This window comes from Cyanistes caeruleus, chromosome 2, assembly GCF_971803275.1.
Source record: "Cyanistes caeruleus chromosome 2, bCyaCae1.hap1.1, whole genome shotgun sequence".
In the NCBI taxonomy this organism is placed as follows: domain Eukaryota; kingdom Metazoa; phylum Chordata; class Aves; order Passeriformes; family Paridae; genus Cyanistes; species Cyanistes caeruleus.
Window position 1 is genome coordinate 104,645,110 of NC_141702.1, and position 16,623 is coordinate 104,661,732.

General features: G+C 42.4%; 2 long non-coding RNA genes across 2 annotated transcripts; both read left to right on the forward strand.

The window, feature by feature from the left end:
• Positions 1-636: 636 nt before the first annotated feature.
• LOC147655075 (uncharacterized) lies at positions 637-6,012 on the forward strand. Its single transcript, XR_015281441.1, has 3 exons — positions 637-753; positions 3,108-3,171; positions 4,828-6,012. It is a non-coding gene; the product is annotated as an uncharacterized LOC147655075 (long non-coding RNA).
• A 5,932-nt stretch (positions 6,013-11,944) lies between these two features.
• Positions 11,945-14,892, forward strand: LOC147655076 (uncharacterized). Its single transcript, XR_015281439.1, has 2 exons — positions 11,945-12,380; positions 14,150-14,892. It is a non-coding gene; the product is annotated as an uncharacterized LOC147655076 (long non-coding RNA).
• The last annotated feature ends 1,731 nt before the right edge of the window (positions 14,893-16,623 follow it).

The window sequence follows — 16,623 nt, forward strand, 5'->3', positions numbered from 1 at the left end:
ACAAATGAATGTGCATTGTATGATACAATTTTCTTACAAAACCATGCTTTTGTAATTTTGGTTTCCCTTTTTTAGGGGTAGAGAAAATCTTTGTGTTTCCACATTACTCACTGCATGATTAAAGATAAAAAGATTGTAACGTGGTGGAATAAACTATATATACATAGCCTGATATAATTAGGTACACTAGCTGTGAAAATAATTTAATCTGATTGTATTAATATAATAAACTTTCAATATAAAATTGATGTGTCTTTTATTAGCTGATTAGTCAAAATGACCCATGAGTATTTGTTGCTTTTGTTCATCTTATTGTTTGATGATTTCATTCTGACTGCTGAGCCATTATCTCAAAAAATGTGATCTGAGGATAATAATATTTCCCTTCACAGGCTTACAGCAGCTGACTGTAAGTTGTGTCAGAGGATGACCCCAAGTGATGAGGTGAGCCCACACTTCACAGATATGCTGAAAGGAGGGGCACAACAGGGCTTGAATGGTAATTGGTTTCAGAGATTTAAATTTTTCAGGTTTGAGTTCAGCTTCTCCAGCTGTTTTCCATGAACAAAAGAGTGCTGGTAGCCTGCTTTACTTCTCTGGTTTGTGCACCATCAACAAGCTCCTTTCCTTCCTCAGGCGTTCCTCTCTACAGGAAGATGCCCTGGCAAAGCTTCCAGCACCAACCTCTCCTGTAGGCTCAGCTGAAGGCCTTCGGGCAGATGTGCACCTCTCACCCTCTGTGTTCTCCATGGGGTAAGGATCCACCAGATTCTGTGCCAAAACCTGAACCATCCAGATCCTCCTCTGCTCTGATAAAAACAGCTAACCAAAGTGTTTCAGGTGATGGGTAGCTGGTTTGGATGATAAGGATTATGAAATGATGATGTAGACTCCCAGCACCAACTGTACCCACAGATCTCTTCAAGACACACTAGTACATGCAAGCTATAACCAAAGGGTAACTCCTTTGAGCCTGTGCTTGCATAGTAAGTTACTGGTTTCATGGAAGAATGCAGAGAGGGAAATTTTACTGATCTCATTGAAAGAAGATCAAGACTATGCCCTTGCCTTCATAGCAGGAGATTTATCTCTAACTGCTTCTCCACAAGAATGTGGTCCCCAAAGATGTAGTTTTCTGGCTTATTTGCTTCCATGTTTCCTGTGTTTGAGAAAGGGAATCTGATTCGGTTTCTCTTGTACCCTGGCAGCTCTCCTGGGGCTGACCATTAGGGAGCCCCGGGCTGACGCATCCCTCAGAGCCAGTCTCATGTAGGTATTGGGTTTTTTTACAACTGTAGTTAGTTGGAGCCCACACACCAGCAGGCAGCAAGACAGGGATTTAAATAGAGAAATTTAAAGGGTATATTCCCTTGTGTGGGGGGAAGCACTGTCACAAGCAGATGATGCGTTGAGCGAAATCCTGCCCACGCCTCAGTTACTTGGGTGCACCTCCCTGAGTGAGTCACCCCAAAAGCAGCTGACAGGTTTAGCATGTCCCACACTGTCCCGTGTCTGCCTGGTCAGCACAGCAGCAACACCTTGGGGGAGCATGCTCTGCCTTCTGCTGCACCACCACTCGCAGCTGGTGACATGGTTGGCCACCAGGCTCCGGCTCCCAAGATGCCTGCCTTTGTCTCCAGCACTTTGGAACCTGCTCTGAAGCCAAGAAGCCAGATTTCTCTGGGGGTGTCTCCTAAGCTGTGCTTGATCTGGAAAATCAATCATAATTTTCCAGTGCCAGCTCCAGATCTAGTAAAATGTATGTGTATTTTGCTATGGATCTCCTGTGAAGAAGTTTATCTCTGGTGGGAAGGCTTTTGGAGAATTTGATGAGTTCGTAGAGATAAGAAAGCTGTGCTCTGTACACCAGCTCTGCCCACCCACGCAGATCCCTGTGGAGAACAGTGAGGAGGAGGAATTATTATCACTGAGTTGTCAGACTCATACAAGAAGACCTAGGATGAAGGAAGGGAAGAAAAGGGTTGGGAGAGGCAGTATGGCAAGATGCCTCGTGGGAAGCAGATCCCACAGCTGAACAGAAATAGGGAAAATAGTCTGGAGAATTCCAAGCCACAGTACAAGCTATGAGAAACACAGAAACCACCTCCTGCCACTTTCCCATGGAGCTTGGCTTCAGGGTCACAGAGAATGGCAGGATGATAGAGACTGACAAGCATTAGAAAAGGAAATAATCACTAGAGCTGACTGGGAATTGATGTTTCTATTCTACCAAGACCAACAATATTGCAAAATACACTTCAGTTCTAATTCAAAATGAAAATTCAAAATATCAAAACCAGTTTTACAAGGAAGAAAACTGATTTAGATCGATCATGATAATTCCTAAAGAATAGTAAATTTTTTATAATGTAATACTTCGCTTTTTATTTTTAACAGTGTTAAAACACTGAAAAATAATCAAACTATTATAAAAAACCCTCCACTTCTTTTGATAGCTGAAAGTCTTTGTTCAGATTTTCTTGTACCAGAATTTTTGTCAAAATAGGAACATAAAGCCCATGGTGCTGGGTGCTCCCAGCATCATGCCATGTCTCCAGCACTGGCAATGGGAGAAGCCAGGTAAGCACCTTTGCCTGGCTTTCAGCAATACATTTCCTGCTTAATTCCCTCAGTTCCCACAGCTGTTGGACTGGGGATGTTGGAGGCTATACCTTTAGTCCTTCAGAGTATTCATCTCTTGACTTAGTGTCCCAAATTTGTCCAGTTCTTTTCTGAGCCTTTTGATACAGTCACATCCATGACTTCCTACAGCAGCAGTTTACATTGATCTCCACCCAAGCCCGCCTGCCACTTTTCTTTCCTACTCGGTTTAGTGGGGTCCTTCAGATGCCTCTGTGTGGTGTTTGGATACTTGGAAAACTCCAGTGGCACTGTGACCACAGAGCTATCACTGCTCACTCCTTTCTCCAGCCACAGGTTATATACTAAACAAACTGGTTCCTGCACCGATCTCCAGGACACCCCACTGCTGACTCTTCCTCGCCCTTTGCCATTCTGTAACCAGCTTTCACTGTATGAAACAACTCCTGCGATCCCACAGCAGCTTCATTTCTTTAATAATCTTTGGTGTGGAATCTTGCCCACAGGTTTTTGAGAATCCAAGTACATTATGTTCACCAGATCTCTCTATCCTCTGTCCTTTTGAGTGAGGTAAGTAATTTACAAACAATTCAATTTTTATGAAGGTAAACTTTGCAGTAAAATCTGTTCTGACAGGGGATGGCAGAATTAAAAACTTCATCCATTAGAAGGACTTAAAGATTTTTATGGATTGTGCAAATCTGCTTACAGAAGTAATGGCCCATGATGTGATTCTTGGAACTGTCCTATGCAGAATCGGGAGTTGGACTCAATGATTCTTGTGGTTCCCTTCCAACTCAGAATATTCTTTGGTTCTGTGATTCTGTAACACCTTGCCTTGAGATTGCAGGGGAATTCCAGATGGAATTTCTTTAAAAGTGTCTTCTAATTTTGAGGCTTTGACTGAAGCTGAAAATGAGCAACTATAGGACAAAAATCTCTGTTCTTCTGCCTGGAAGGTGTTGGAGAGTGACACTGTAAGCAGACTCTTCTGAGTTTACAGATTGTAGTGAGATACTATTTTCAGCTGTGATGCATATATTTGCAGACACTAAACTTCTCACCGATAGAGGTGATTGCTTGATCAAATGGGGTTTTTTTATGGGACTCCTCCCATGGGTAGCACAGAGTTTCACTGATAGCTACAGGCTTTGGCTTACTTCCCTACCAGACTGCAGAGCCAAGCATGGTGACAGACAGAGATAAAATTACATTCCATGTATAATTTGGGATTTCACGAAAAGAAAGCCAAAATGATGGGAAGAAGGAGCTCTGCCTAAATTAGGTTTCTGCTTAGAGGTGTGTTCCCTAAACACTCAGAAATTAACACACTTACTTAGGCTCACTCAGATCTGGTGAGCTTCAGGAAAGCGTAAGGTATGGCAAGTAACACAAATTTGGGATCAGAGAGGCTGCGAGTAGCTTTCCCACAAAATTACCCAGCTCTTCTTTTGCAGAATTAACAGTTTTAGCAGCAGATTGGTGCTTTGTGTTCTCTGGAAAGCATGAATCAGGTTTCAGAATGTCTCAGCTCTCCCCTGACACACATGATCATCATCCCCTTAATTAAAAAACATCACTAACATAACGAAGTCCAAACCTAGACCTGTCCATGCCCTTTCTTATTTCCCTTTTGCAGATATTTAGACCTGGGAGTCCCCTCTATCATGGCCTGAGTCTTTTCCCCTACTGCCTTGGAGGACATGAACACACAAATTTCAAGCTGTAAAATGACTGCACATGATACACAGCATGAACACACATGCAAGCACCACAGCTGATGTGAAAAAGGCCCTTTATGAGTCTTACTTATTTTTGGAGTGAAAAGCCCCTGCCTCAGCCAGGCAGGAATCCATGACTAACATCCCAGTTCCCTACTGGTGCCAGCCTGACAGGTTTTGCCCAGCTACCTGTCAGTGCAACTCCTCTAAGACTCAGGCAGGCAACTCTTTGCCTTTAGGATCAGGTCAGGCTTTAAATAGGCAGCTTCAGCTTTATTTTTTAGTAGCTACTGCTTTTACTCCGTGTGGACCTTTACACCAACCTCAATCAAATCTAGAAACTGTTCGACCTAGCAGAGCTGCTAATGAATATGCTCTCACCAGCTAAAAGGAAGAGGAAAAAAAAATTAGAATAAATGTATTTTAAAATGAAAGCTCTGTATTTAAGTTTTACATTTCAAATGCTTAAAATGTTTTTTTTCTTCTTCTTCTTTCATTCCCTCAGTGTTGCCTGAAAAGCCAGTTTTGCTCGGCTATTGTCAGCTTCACTGCATGGCTCCCTGTGTTGTGACAGCCCCCAAATCACCACAACTTTGAAGTGGATCCATCTTCCAAAGGGACACCTTTTCTTCCTCCTCCCCTCAGCATCAGCAGGCTATGAGCCGTGTGGGGCTTTTGAACTCAAACACCACCGTTTATTAGAAGAGAAAACAGAGATGGTAACTCATAAAACAAGGAAACTCAGCTGGGCAGGATGGGATAGGGATAAAAAGGAGTTACCAGCCACCTTCCCTTCTCCCAGGTGTGTCCTGCCTTGTTGACTGCCTGAGCTGCGGAGAAGTAAAAACAGCTCCTTACACCTGTGCAGGTGCCACCGGCTATCAGTGTCTTTTTTTGGGGTTGTTTTTTTGACGACTTTTCTGACTTTCCGGCTGCTTTCAGGCGGCTCCTGAGCGGGCCCCGGCCAGGCCTGGGCAGCCGCGCCGCCAGCGGCCGCCAGGTGGCGCCACCTCCCTTCGGCTGCCTCCGTGAGGGCCCGCCGAGGCCCTAAGGGCCGCGGGGCCGTGAGGTGCTGCAAAACCCGGAATATGCCAAATTGTTCTTAAAAAATTACCTTCTCTGGTGTTCGATCGTCGTGTGCTTTCCAGCCTAATCAGCAGGAAAGGAGATTTTAGGGACAGCAGCTAACGAGCAATCCCTGAGTGATGTCCAGGTGTTGGAAAGACAAGTTACGTGTTGGGGGAGCTGCCTTGTTGAGGTTTAGGGCTCCAGGTGTTTCAGTGATCCGACCTCGGGGTGGGGGATTGACAGAGCCTGGGGAGAAGGATGTGCAGCTGAGAGTGGACACAAAGAATGCAGAATTTATGGATGGCAATGATATTTGGCAGGAGCCCAAAGATAAGGAAGAAACTAATAAAGACAGCTCAGCAACTGTGCTGAACCAGCTCCAATTGGGTAAAATGTAATTCTGGCAGAGGGAGATGGTAGCAACCAACTCACAGCCATGGACCCAAGAAACCCACTGACCCAAAAGAAGAGAAAGACTGAGTATGGGACTAATTAGCAGCAGAAGCAAGAGAATCATTAAAAGTAGAAGCTAGAATACTGATTAACATGAGAACTATGTAACTTGTAGCCAATGAACACAAATTCATTTATCTGCTAAAATATATAAACAGCAAAAGGTTTTGATATCTTGTGTGCTTGATTTGTGGAATACCACTGAGCATCCAGGCTTGTGCAACACTGAGATAATTGGCATCTCTCTCAAGTGTGTAATTATAGGCTTGTTGCCCACAAATCCTGTTTTTGTGGATGACCAGGTGGCTCCAGGGCTGTAAGATGACCCTGCTCCTGTGAGGGGACCCCAGGATTGTGAGATGACCCCAGTGCTGTTGGCTTCCCCTTGCCTGTAGGATCATGTCTGGTGATCCTACAGCGGATCTTTTGGATGTGGTGTCCAAACCAAACCCAAATATGCAAACCCAACTGCAGGAAGATGGTGCAGGTGTCTTTATCGTCAGCCACCAAAGAAAGGTTTGGTGTTTATTCAGCAAAGGCTTCAGGTGCCATGGAAGTTGACCCTGGAGCTGGGCTCTAGACAAAGATCTACAAGGAGAAACAAATTTTTTCACATAGGGCATGTGGGCTCTCTGGGCAGAGATGAACAGGCAGACATTTTTCATCCTCTCTGCTGCCTCCAAGGGAAAGGAGAAGCTGTGGTGACTTAGTTGGCCATGGGCAGCTGAGAGGCTCCATATCTGTGCTTATCAAAGTACATAAAATCCAGGGATGTGATGCAGCCCCATTGGATCACTGCTCCTGCGCAGAAAAGCTCATTGGACAGAGGAGTAAGCGGTGGTGGAGCTGTGAGAGCCACCATTTCCCACTTTCCTAGGAGAAGGGTAGCTGGGGCTGGAAGCACATCCACTGCAGCCGGGCAAGGAGCCTGTCTGTGCACTGAGCATCTCTGGCAAAAAGCAAAGAATTGCTGAGGAGCTTGATACCTATCAGGAAAGGTACTGACAAATACGTCTTTAGCTCTGTTTCTGGGACATTTATGGAACATCAAATACCTAGACAGTGGTAGCTGGCCCAATAGCCTGAAGTCTCAGCTAAAGAAACTCAAATCTGTCTTTTTGGGGCTATCATTCTCTGATCTGGGGGTCTCTTCTGTTATTTTCACTCCTCTGCTTCAAGGCTAATCAGCAGAGCTTGCAAACCAATAACAAATTGGTTAAAATTCAGCTTTATATGCAAAGCCTAAAATAAAACATCTGTATATATCCCAGAAGCCTTTACAACCTCCTGTTTTATTAGTATCTCTAAAATAACTTTTCTTTCCTGACTCTAATTCCAGCTAGAAGCACTCTGATAATCCTCATAGGACTGTTATGTGTATTTCCAATTAAGCAATTTATAAGCACTGGCTGTGAGGAGCTTTTTGTTCTTAAGGAAATTATTTCTTCATTAAGAGTAAAATAAGTCTTTTTTTATCCCTGCTTAATATGAAAGCCCTTGTGTCCCCTTCGCATATGCTTTAAGTACTGAACTGTGTAGAAGGAGATTAATCATTTTGTACCCCAACAAGCAGGGAAGACACAGCAGCTGGGTCAGTCGCTCAGGGAATAGGCTTTTCAGTGTTTGTTTTCAGAGACAAGTAAAAGTCAGACAGACAGACACTTGCTTTCAAGCTCCTTGCCTTTGCCAGAGGCAACCCACACAATCATAAGCCCTTCTGGAGTCTGAGTCATGAAGAACTGCGGCAGATAAAATGAAGACAGTCAAGAGGGGGGAAAAAAAATCCCATTCATGCCCAGCTAATGAGCAGAAGTTCCAAATTTCCTCTTGTTTTGCAGGCTGTGTACCTTAATTAGATGAATCACAGAACTGAGAGTGGAAAACACAGGCCAGACAGCTCATAAGAGTCCACTTCATTCTTTCACACTGGCAGCATTATCTACCTCCCCAACAGGGAAGAATGTCCCTCCATTTTCCTGGACTGCCATGAGCCATGGGCAAATATGGAAAGTGAAGAGCAGAAAGCATGGATGATTGAGTTTTGCTCGTATTGTAGCACAAACATCCTATTCCTATTTTTATCCCCAGGCCCAGCCATGTATACCTTCAATAAAGGCACTCATGAGCCTGTGCTCTGGTCAAGGGCAGCCCCATGACCAAATAGCATGACTTGCACTGAGCAGCAACATGAGGGACCTTTGAAGGGAGGGCACTCTTGCTAATATCAGGAATGAACTCACCAGAAAACTTCTGATGTGGTCACAGAAGACATTTTGAGCCTTGAGTATTCCTGTAACTCTGGAAAGAAACCTCACCTAAGTGTTGTAAGTAAACTGCATTCCCTTAATTTTCCTCTTAGCCCAACTAGAAGGAGACAGTCTAATAATGGGATAGCTCCTGAATGTTTCAAGTTAATATCTTATATCTGTTTACTGTAACAAATGTAGAGAAATGGAGGAGCTGACAACAAATGGAATTACTACATTAGTAAAGAGCTAATCTCTAGAAATAGGTTGGAGATTGAGACACTGCAGCATGTAAGCTGGTGACAATGCTTGACTTGCACAGGGTCAGTAGGAAATGTGTCATGTATTCCAGCAGCCCCATGTATTTTTCCTAGGAATGGGTGCATAAAATGGCTGATGAATGAAGCTGGAAGTGGTGAATTCAACAGTACAGTTCAATGTAGACATTGTATCATTCAGTGAAGAAATGAGTTTAGAATGATCTTAAAACCTTGAGGTTTCCTTCTCACTCTTGGCATTTCATGCCATACTCAGTAATACCATTTATCATCTCCCTTTGTGTTATGGAATGGATTTTATTGAGCAGCACAAGGAAGAAATGCCTGGCTATAGTTCTCTCATCAAGCCCAATGGCACAGTGGTTTTTGGTTATTCTGTTCTCGTGATGTCACTCTGTCTTAAAGGGATATAGGTTTTGAAGAGGGATTTGAAAAAAGATGGCGTAATATGTGACATTGTGCTTTGGCTCCTGGGACTGGGATGGCTCTACTGGCACACAGAGAGTCATTGATCTGCCAGGTAAAAAAAAAAAAAAAAAAAAAGTCACTCATATTATGGCAGCATGAGAGAAAGAAAGAGGACAGAGTGACAAACAAGTCATACTTGGTGCTCAAAGTAAGAATTGCTGTCAGAATGGAGGGAAGAATAGCAAAAGAAATGTCAGAAACAGACAAACAGGTTGAGAAAGGCACTGCAGGAAGCAGAAATTTGCAGAAAATAATGCTGTTGGGGGAAATGGAGGGTGAGGAGGGGAAGTATTATTATTATTATTATTATTATTAATAATAATAATAGTAATGATGCTGCCACCATCATTATGCAGGGCATGAGGTCAATCTGGAAGCTGTGGTTTGGGTTGGCTGCAGTCTCAGGGAGGCCAAAAACAGAGGAGATAACATCCTGCTGAAGATAAAGTAGTCAAGGATATGATCTGTCCTGGGTCTTAGAAACACTGCAGAAGAAAAATCATTTGTGTTTAGGTATAGCCTAATGTACAAAAGAGTATTGTGAGCAATCAAAGTTGTCTGGCTACTTCACCTAAAGGAAAAGGGATATGGCAGCATCTCAGTTACAAAAACTGAGAGAACAAGAGGAAGCAGTCAAAGAGAAAGATCAAGATTTAATTTGCTCAGTGTTCAGTCACCAAGAGACGTGGGGGTGGCAATATTGCCAAAGCAAAACTGAGTTGAGGAAAATAGATTAGAAGCAGTGAGTCAGATGTGTGAGCTCATGGTGGTACAGCTGATATTTGAAATTGCAGGAAGAGTGAGGATCATAGGAACCTTCACAGGGACTTTTCTTCCTGGGTTTTACAGTTCAGATCCCATCAAAACACACACAGTTCAACAACTCTTAGTCACCACAAACCTGCAAGAGCACATCAAAGAAAGTAAAGGGAGACAGTGGGCAGATATGGAGCTGCAGGAATATTCCTTGGATAGAGGTAGGAATTTTAGAGAAAATCACTCTCAAATTTAGATCCTCACTGAAGACCTCAGCCTCAGGGGAGTCTTTTGTGAGTAAAGGTTTAGGACTTGTGCGTCAACTGCTGTAAAGTTTCTCTTGTGACCATTCCAGGCAGTACCAAACCAGATGATCTGTAACAACACACAGACCATGAAGGCACGAGTCATATTTCTGTCTATGACTGCACACAGTAAAATAATTTTGTTCAACCAGCTTATCTTTGTTTGCTTTCCACCAATACCACTGTAATTTCATTTGGTATCCAAATAGATTTTTCTCCCCTTACTTGAATTTTTGTGAACAGGGAACCACTTTGTAGCAGCTCCTTGATTTTCATATACCTGCCTCGGTGACTGTGATAGCAACATGCTCCTGTATTGCTCTAGAAAGTAGCTTTACATGCACTGTTTCATCTAGTCCTTAATTCTTCCACTGGGGCACTAAATCTGGACTAAGCTGAAATACTAGGACAATAATTCTTAATCCACTGTGGAACATTAACTGAGTGTTAAGACAGCGATTTGCTGTATATTATGAACGTGTCTCCATTTCGTTTCCTCTCTGGAGATGCTGATTCACTGATGGAGAGATGTTCTTCCAGGCAAGAAAAGATTAAGTAGAGACAACAGACTCAGAAGTAATAAATAAGGCTGTGGAACAAAACTGCCTAATATTGTATTATTTTAGAAGCCATAGATAATCATGTCATCAGAGATGTGCTGTGATGCACACACACACTGTGAGGGAGCTCAGTTAAGGTGGTGCCTCTAACCTTATACTGTGCTAGTTCAGGAGGTTACGGAGTTTACAACTGTGTGTTTTATGCTGCATCAATCTAGTGTTGGGAAGGAGGTTTGCATCTATTTAGCCACAGCATTGTCCTCTTGGTTCCCATCACAGTCAAAGTGTTCTTCAAAGGAAGGTGAGCACTGTTTCCCCTGCTTCCCACACATGAACCCAAGGTGCTGGAGAAATGGCAGGTCCTTTTGTCTCTGAGATCAATGGCACGTGCAGTACAAAGGAACCAAGTTTCCTGCTCCCTGCTTTTGTGTGCAGTATGTGTTCCCACTGTTCCTTACTTGTGCCCCGCTGCAGGGGGGCTGTGTGGCTGAGATTCTGGAGACAAGCTTGCATAATGCCTCTCTAATACAGACAGAGCACAGGTTGGGATCACAGGCAGCCTGCCAGAATTGACAAATCACCTTGTCTGAGGGGACCATCTTCAAAACCACACAGCAGCAATTGATCAAAGACAAGGTTCTTGCTCTTCTGTTTCTGTGATTCTCCTGTCCAGAAGGCACCTGGGCTGATGTTATTGTCCTGGCTGCTCTTCATACTGTTGCTGAGAGCAATACAGGCTACACTTCTGCAAGCTTGGAACAGGCAGCCCATAGAGAATATTGGGTGTAGGCATAAAGAAGGGGCTCACTAGACTCCATTCCTGGGTTTGTTTTTTTTTTTTTTGGTAATGGCCAAATGGCAGACATTTTAGCAGCCTGTTGAGCACAGTAATCTACTCCAGTTACAAAGACAAATATTAATTTTAACTGTAAAGATAAATTATAAATTCTCCTCTGAGTGGATCAAGGTGCAGAGAAGAACTTGAGTGTGCTTGTTCATTACAAGAAGCCACATTGCTACAGGAATTTAAAAAGCAGAATGCTTCTTCTGAGCAAACAAATGTCAGGATCCTGGTTGGTTACTACTTGCAGGTCTTTACTGGGAATTCATTTCACTTAACTTGCTGAAGATGTCTGAAGAGAGGGACTGAATGATATTCCTAAGCAAAATCAGGTATGTGGTGTGCCCTGTTTGTTTTTGGTGGTGTGTTGTGTAGCTGTGAGAGTTCGAACCTCCAGACACTCTGGGGCTGACCCTGCTCTCTCCTGTAGGTCAGGGTGTTCTCCCAGCTTGTGCCTGTAATGCCCAGCTCTTCTGTAGGAAGGGATGGGTGCCTGTACTGGTGGTTACAGTGCTCTGTTAGCTCTCACTTCATGCTCTGGGGAACTTCAGTGTTTCACAACAGTCAGAGATTACATTCTTAGCACATTCCTTTCATTTCTTTCCCCTGGCATAGCAATCGCTATCTTACACAGTGCTGCTTCATGTGATTTTTTACAATTTATTTTTAAGGTTTCCCCAAAAACTTGCCTAGTAAGAGTTTTTGCATAATTGCTCCTCGAGATTTGCATTTCAAAATTTCAATACTGTATTAGCTCTTGGAGCTGGCTGCAGGCTTATGTTACTCCCACTAGGTTAGTCCACACGGCTCTCAATTGAATGATCTAAACACAGGAATATACTTTGCTTTTTGTTTCTATTCTCAGAACAGCATTGTTCATTCTTGGCCACTTCATTTTTTTTTTTTTTTTACCTATTCCCAATTCCATTGCTTCTGCAATAGGCCTTAAAACTTTCCTAATGAAAGGGGGCTGCAGTATCTGTCAGAAGAATCTTTTGGTGCATTTTTGCAAGCTTGTCAGGTTCTCAAGTTTTGCAGCCTTGAGTTAGGCCTGGCTGATTTGTGACTGATGGCATCAGAGAGGTAATCTTTTTCCTTCCTTCCTTCTTTAATCATATGCCTTAAATTATCATCAGTGATGGGTTTATGTTCCTCCTTACAGGTTTACAGAGTTTCAGCACCAGTTATATCACTGGATTCAAAGGGAATGATGACAGACTGAACTGTATTTGCTTTCCAAAATCTAGCTTTAAAGTTTCCCTCTGGACTGGAACTCACTGATTTTAATTCATTTCTGGATGGCACTGATTTAAGTAATTTTTTCACTACTCTCCTAAGAGAAATTATTCTCTACCAATTTGTAAAGGTTCCTTAATATGTCTTTGCTTTTCTCTGGGTCATTTTAAAATGATTCCATTTCTAACTGTTGTTCCCCTTGTGATGCTTGGATTCTTGCACGCAATTCAAAAACATCTTCTGTAATTTTTGCCTTTTCAGTTGTTACTTTGCCATGCTAGTTATTTCTGAACTTTTCTCACTTTCTCCAAAAGTTCTTTCTTTTTTTTTCTTTTTTTTTTTTTTTCTTTTTTCTATCTGGCATATAATGTTCTTCAGGTTCAAACTTGTGATCATATCTGTCTCCTGTCTGCCAGCATCCATAACCTCTTCCTCAGAAATAGTTCTTAGCACTTAGCCAAGATGTAATGGTAAGAATGAGGTGGGGAAAAGTGCAGTTTCTAACAACATTCATTGAATCCTCCAAGTAATGATCTTTGCCTCTGTCTCCTGACAAAATGTGTTTGATATGGTGTCTTTTTGGTCTCCTGCTATGGGTATAAAAATTACCTTCCTCCTAATTATTTTGATGTAATTTTAAATGCTGTTGTTCCCAACAGGAAGTTTGGCTGCCTGGCTTGACAAGTTTAATAATCTGAGCACCACTGGCCTATTTCTTTGATGATAAATGGAAGGGGAATTAAGTGGGGGGGAGTAAGCTACAGGTGCACCATCTTCCTGGGTGACCACAGTCATTCTTTGGAGTTATGAGCCTGTTTGAACCTCTCTCTGCTTGTAAACAAACTGGTAAGGTAGTAAACAAACAGCTAGTAAACAAGTTAGTGAACACCTGGTAAACTCCTGGCAAGACACAACTAAACTCATGCAGCCTCCAGAGCAAGGTATCTACATCCAAACTGCCTATTGGGAATAATCTGTAGCCTTTGTCAGCCCCCAAACCATGCACAGGCATTGTTTGGAAGAATGGCAGCTAACCAGAGCCAGGGCTGTGCTGGCAGTTTCACAGCACAGAGATTCCCTGTTCCAAATCTGTGTCCAGGCCTAAACTTTGCATCCTTTGGGTAAGGTGTATATTATGCTTTGTTCCTTAATTTTTCTCTGGTGTAACTCCTGGAGTCAAGAAAGAGATTCAAGATGCCTCTCTCATGCTTCCTGCTCTGGGAATGATGGTAAGGGATGTTTCCATTACTGTCATGAGATGTGACTGGGCTTTTTGGTACTGTGATAGAAGGCTGACACTCCAATGGTATTTAAAAAGTTTACTAATGCTGTCTTTCTAGGCACCCTTTCCTGCAGCTTATGTCAGCCACACTTTGTAAAATTTTATCTGAAGTTGTTCAATCACACATAAAAATTAGACTATGGCAATTATGTTTTCCTGGTGAAAAATCTTACAATACTGTGGCTTGGAATACTTTTCCAGGCATCATAGAAAAGCATTTTTGGTATCAAGTAAGCCCCTTTCACTGTCTCCAGGAAAACATATCTTAGCTAAATGATAAACTCTGACTAATTTTAGTTTGAACACCCTCAGTAGAAGCTTGTTCTCTTGGCAGCTGAATTCCTGGCTGTGACATCTGCAGTGAGCACCCTCCAGCTTCTCCCTGCCAACTCATCTGCCTGTGTGCATCTCCATGCTGCAATCTGGGGCTGGCACCTTCTCCTCTGGACCACGGAGCACTGCAGGGTGTGGAGTGGGGAGCAGGGGCAACAGGAGTGAAAGTTGGGAACTTGGACTTAATATTATAGGGAGGAAGCAGCTGTGAGGAAGGAGAGTAAGCAAAGAAGAACCAGCATCCATACAGCTTCTTATGTCTGTTCTGTCTCATCCAACACTGGAACAGTCCAAGGCTTTCTTGAATGTCCATGTTTATTTGTTGGCAAGTAGCTGTGTTATCTGGTGATGATGGAGGATGTCCCTCCTTCATCACCTCCCTACATCCCTCAAATTTGTTGATTGAGTTTCTACCTCATGCAACTGATCCCTATGGATGATAATGGATGTCTACTGCTACCAATTACTTATTAGCACATGTGGTAGAGATCTGTACTTCAGACCTAATAGGTTTCAGTTCCATTTGGAGGTCACCAGGGTTTCATATAATATAATTTCTTTTCAATTAACATGGGAAGTAACTTGGTAATTCCAGTAAATGACTATGTACTTAAAGTAAACCTGTCTGGAAATACAAATTTCTGTCCAGCTGGAAATTTTAACAATTGATGTTTTATTTGAGACAAAACAGAAAAAAAAAAAATTACTGTATTTTTTACTGCATTAAAACAAATGCCCTTCTAATTTTTCTCTGTGAGTTATGTCCTCAAAGGGTTAACATGAAGAAAATAGGGTGATGAAAGATTTTATGGAAGGACAACTTTGATCTCATAGATGGTGTAAGGCAGGACTTAATCCAAAATTAACATCCTATATGGGTTAATTAAAGGAAACAAATGTGAGAAAGCTTGTTCTACTCTTGAACAGCTCATTTAGCTTGTCTTTAATGCAAATTGTCAATGAGGTTCCTGTCATGAAAATAAATCTCATTAAAAATACATCACTTGTTCACACACAAGTAAATCAAGGAAAGAGTGTGCTCCTACCAGATGAAATTGATGTTACTCTGCTGCAGAGTGAAGGTGATGTGGGTTTCAAAATGTAGTCACTCATGCTTTTGTCTGGGTTTACGTTTTCTATTTTATTCAGTGGGCAGAGTCCTTAATTAATGTGGAATAATGGGGGGCTGCAAAGTGATGACTGAAGGGCAGACTTGGAGCAAGAAGAGCTTGAAACCCACATTCCCTCTTTCCTAGCAGGCTTATATTGCCAAAGGTTATATGTCCTTAGGCTACAGCTTCTTGAGATATTCTATAACTTTGCATTGAATGGAAGTTCAGATAAAATGAAACTGAAAACAAATGCTATTTGAAACTGTATAAAAATGTAAAAGATTATATTTGGCTTATAAATCATGACATCATGTTATTATTATTCTCTTGGAGCAGTTTATGGAGCAGTAAAGCTAGAATTCTAGAATTCAGAGATGAAAGTCAATATCTATCTCCATCCTTCTACCAACATTAATAGGAAATATTACCAGACATTGCAAGCTAGGAGAAATAAAAAGAATATTAACTAGAACCTTTTTTCCATATTATAGTCCCATATTAAAAACATCCCAAGTATGCAGTCCTTGTTTGCACACATACAGAACTTCCTCTCCAAAGAGCAATAAAGAGGCAGAAATTCCTGAATGTTTGGGACAATAAGGTGTGACAATTGCAACATCAGGAATACCCTGAGAGGCAGTGATCTCCCCACTACTGTAAGGTGAGAGACTCTACAACACATTTGTATGGGAAGCAGGCATGAAAGAATTCTAATGTTTTCATTGTGTTTTAAAATATATGTGTGTGAAGGTCACAGCAAAGCTTTTGTTTCATATTTATGGTCCCAAAGGCTTTATCCATTCAGTCTGCATATGCTTTCCAGGCTGAGGTTACAGCCTGGTCACCTCAGCGAACCTTAGGTCAGGCCCCTGACCAGAAAAGATGTAAAGTAGCCTGATTAGCACATTAAATTCTAGTCGGTGTCTGGTACGGCCAGGAGGTGGCAGAGCGAGTCTGATTTACCACGTCCGAGCGGCAGGCTCTGGGTGTTTTCCAGTCCTGACGCTGTGGAAAGATGGTGAGTTCCTGCAGTTCTCCCATTTGCACCGTTTAGTGGCAGCTGCCTGCGCACCACTCACAGCATTTGCAAGGCTATAAAGAGTCTTCCAGCAAACTTGCAGAGCTCTCTAGGAAATGATGGCTGCTGTTATTTTTCCTTTTCTTTTTTTTTTCCCCCCTTCCTTTTCTTTTTTTTTTTTTTAATTATAATTTTGCTCTGCTGACTCAACTCTGCTGTTCACCGGCAGTTTGGCCAGCACATCCTTTCAGAGGCAAGAATGAGTCTTCCTTGTGCGCACATCCTCGCAAGCAAATGACACTGACCCACCTCTCAAGAAAATTGAAAAAGCAGCATGTAGTGACA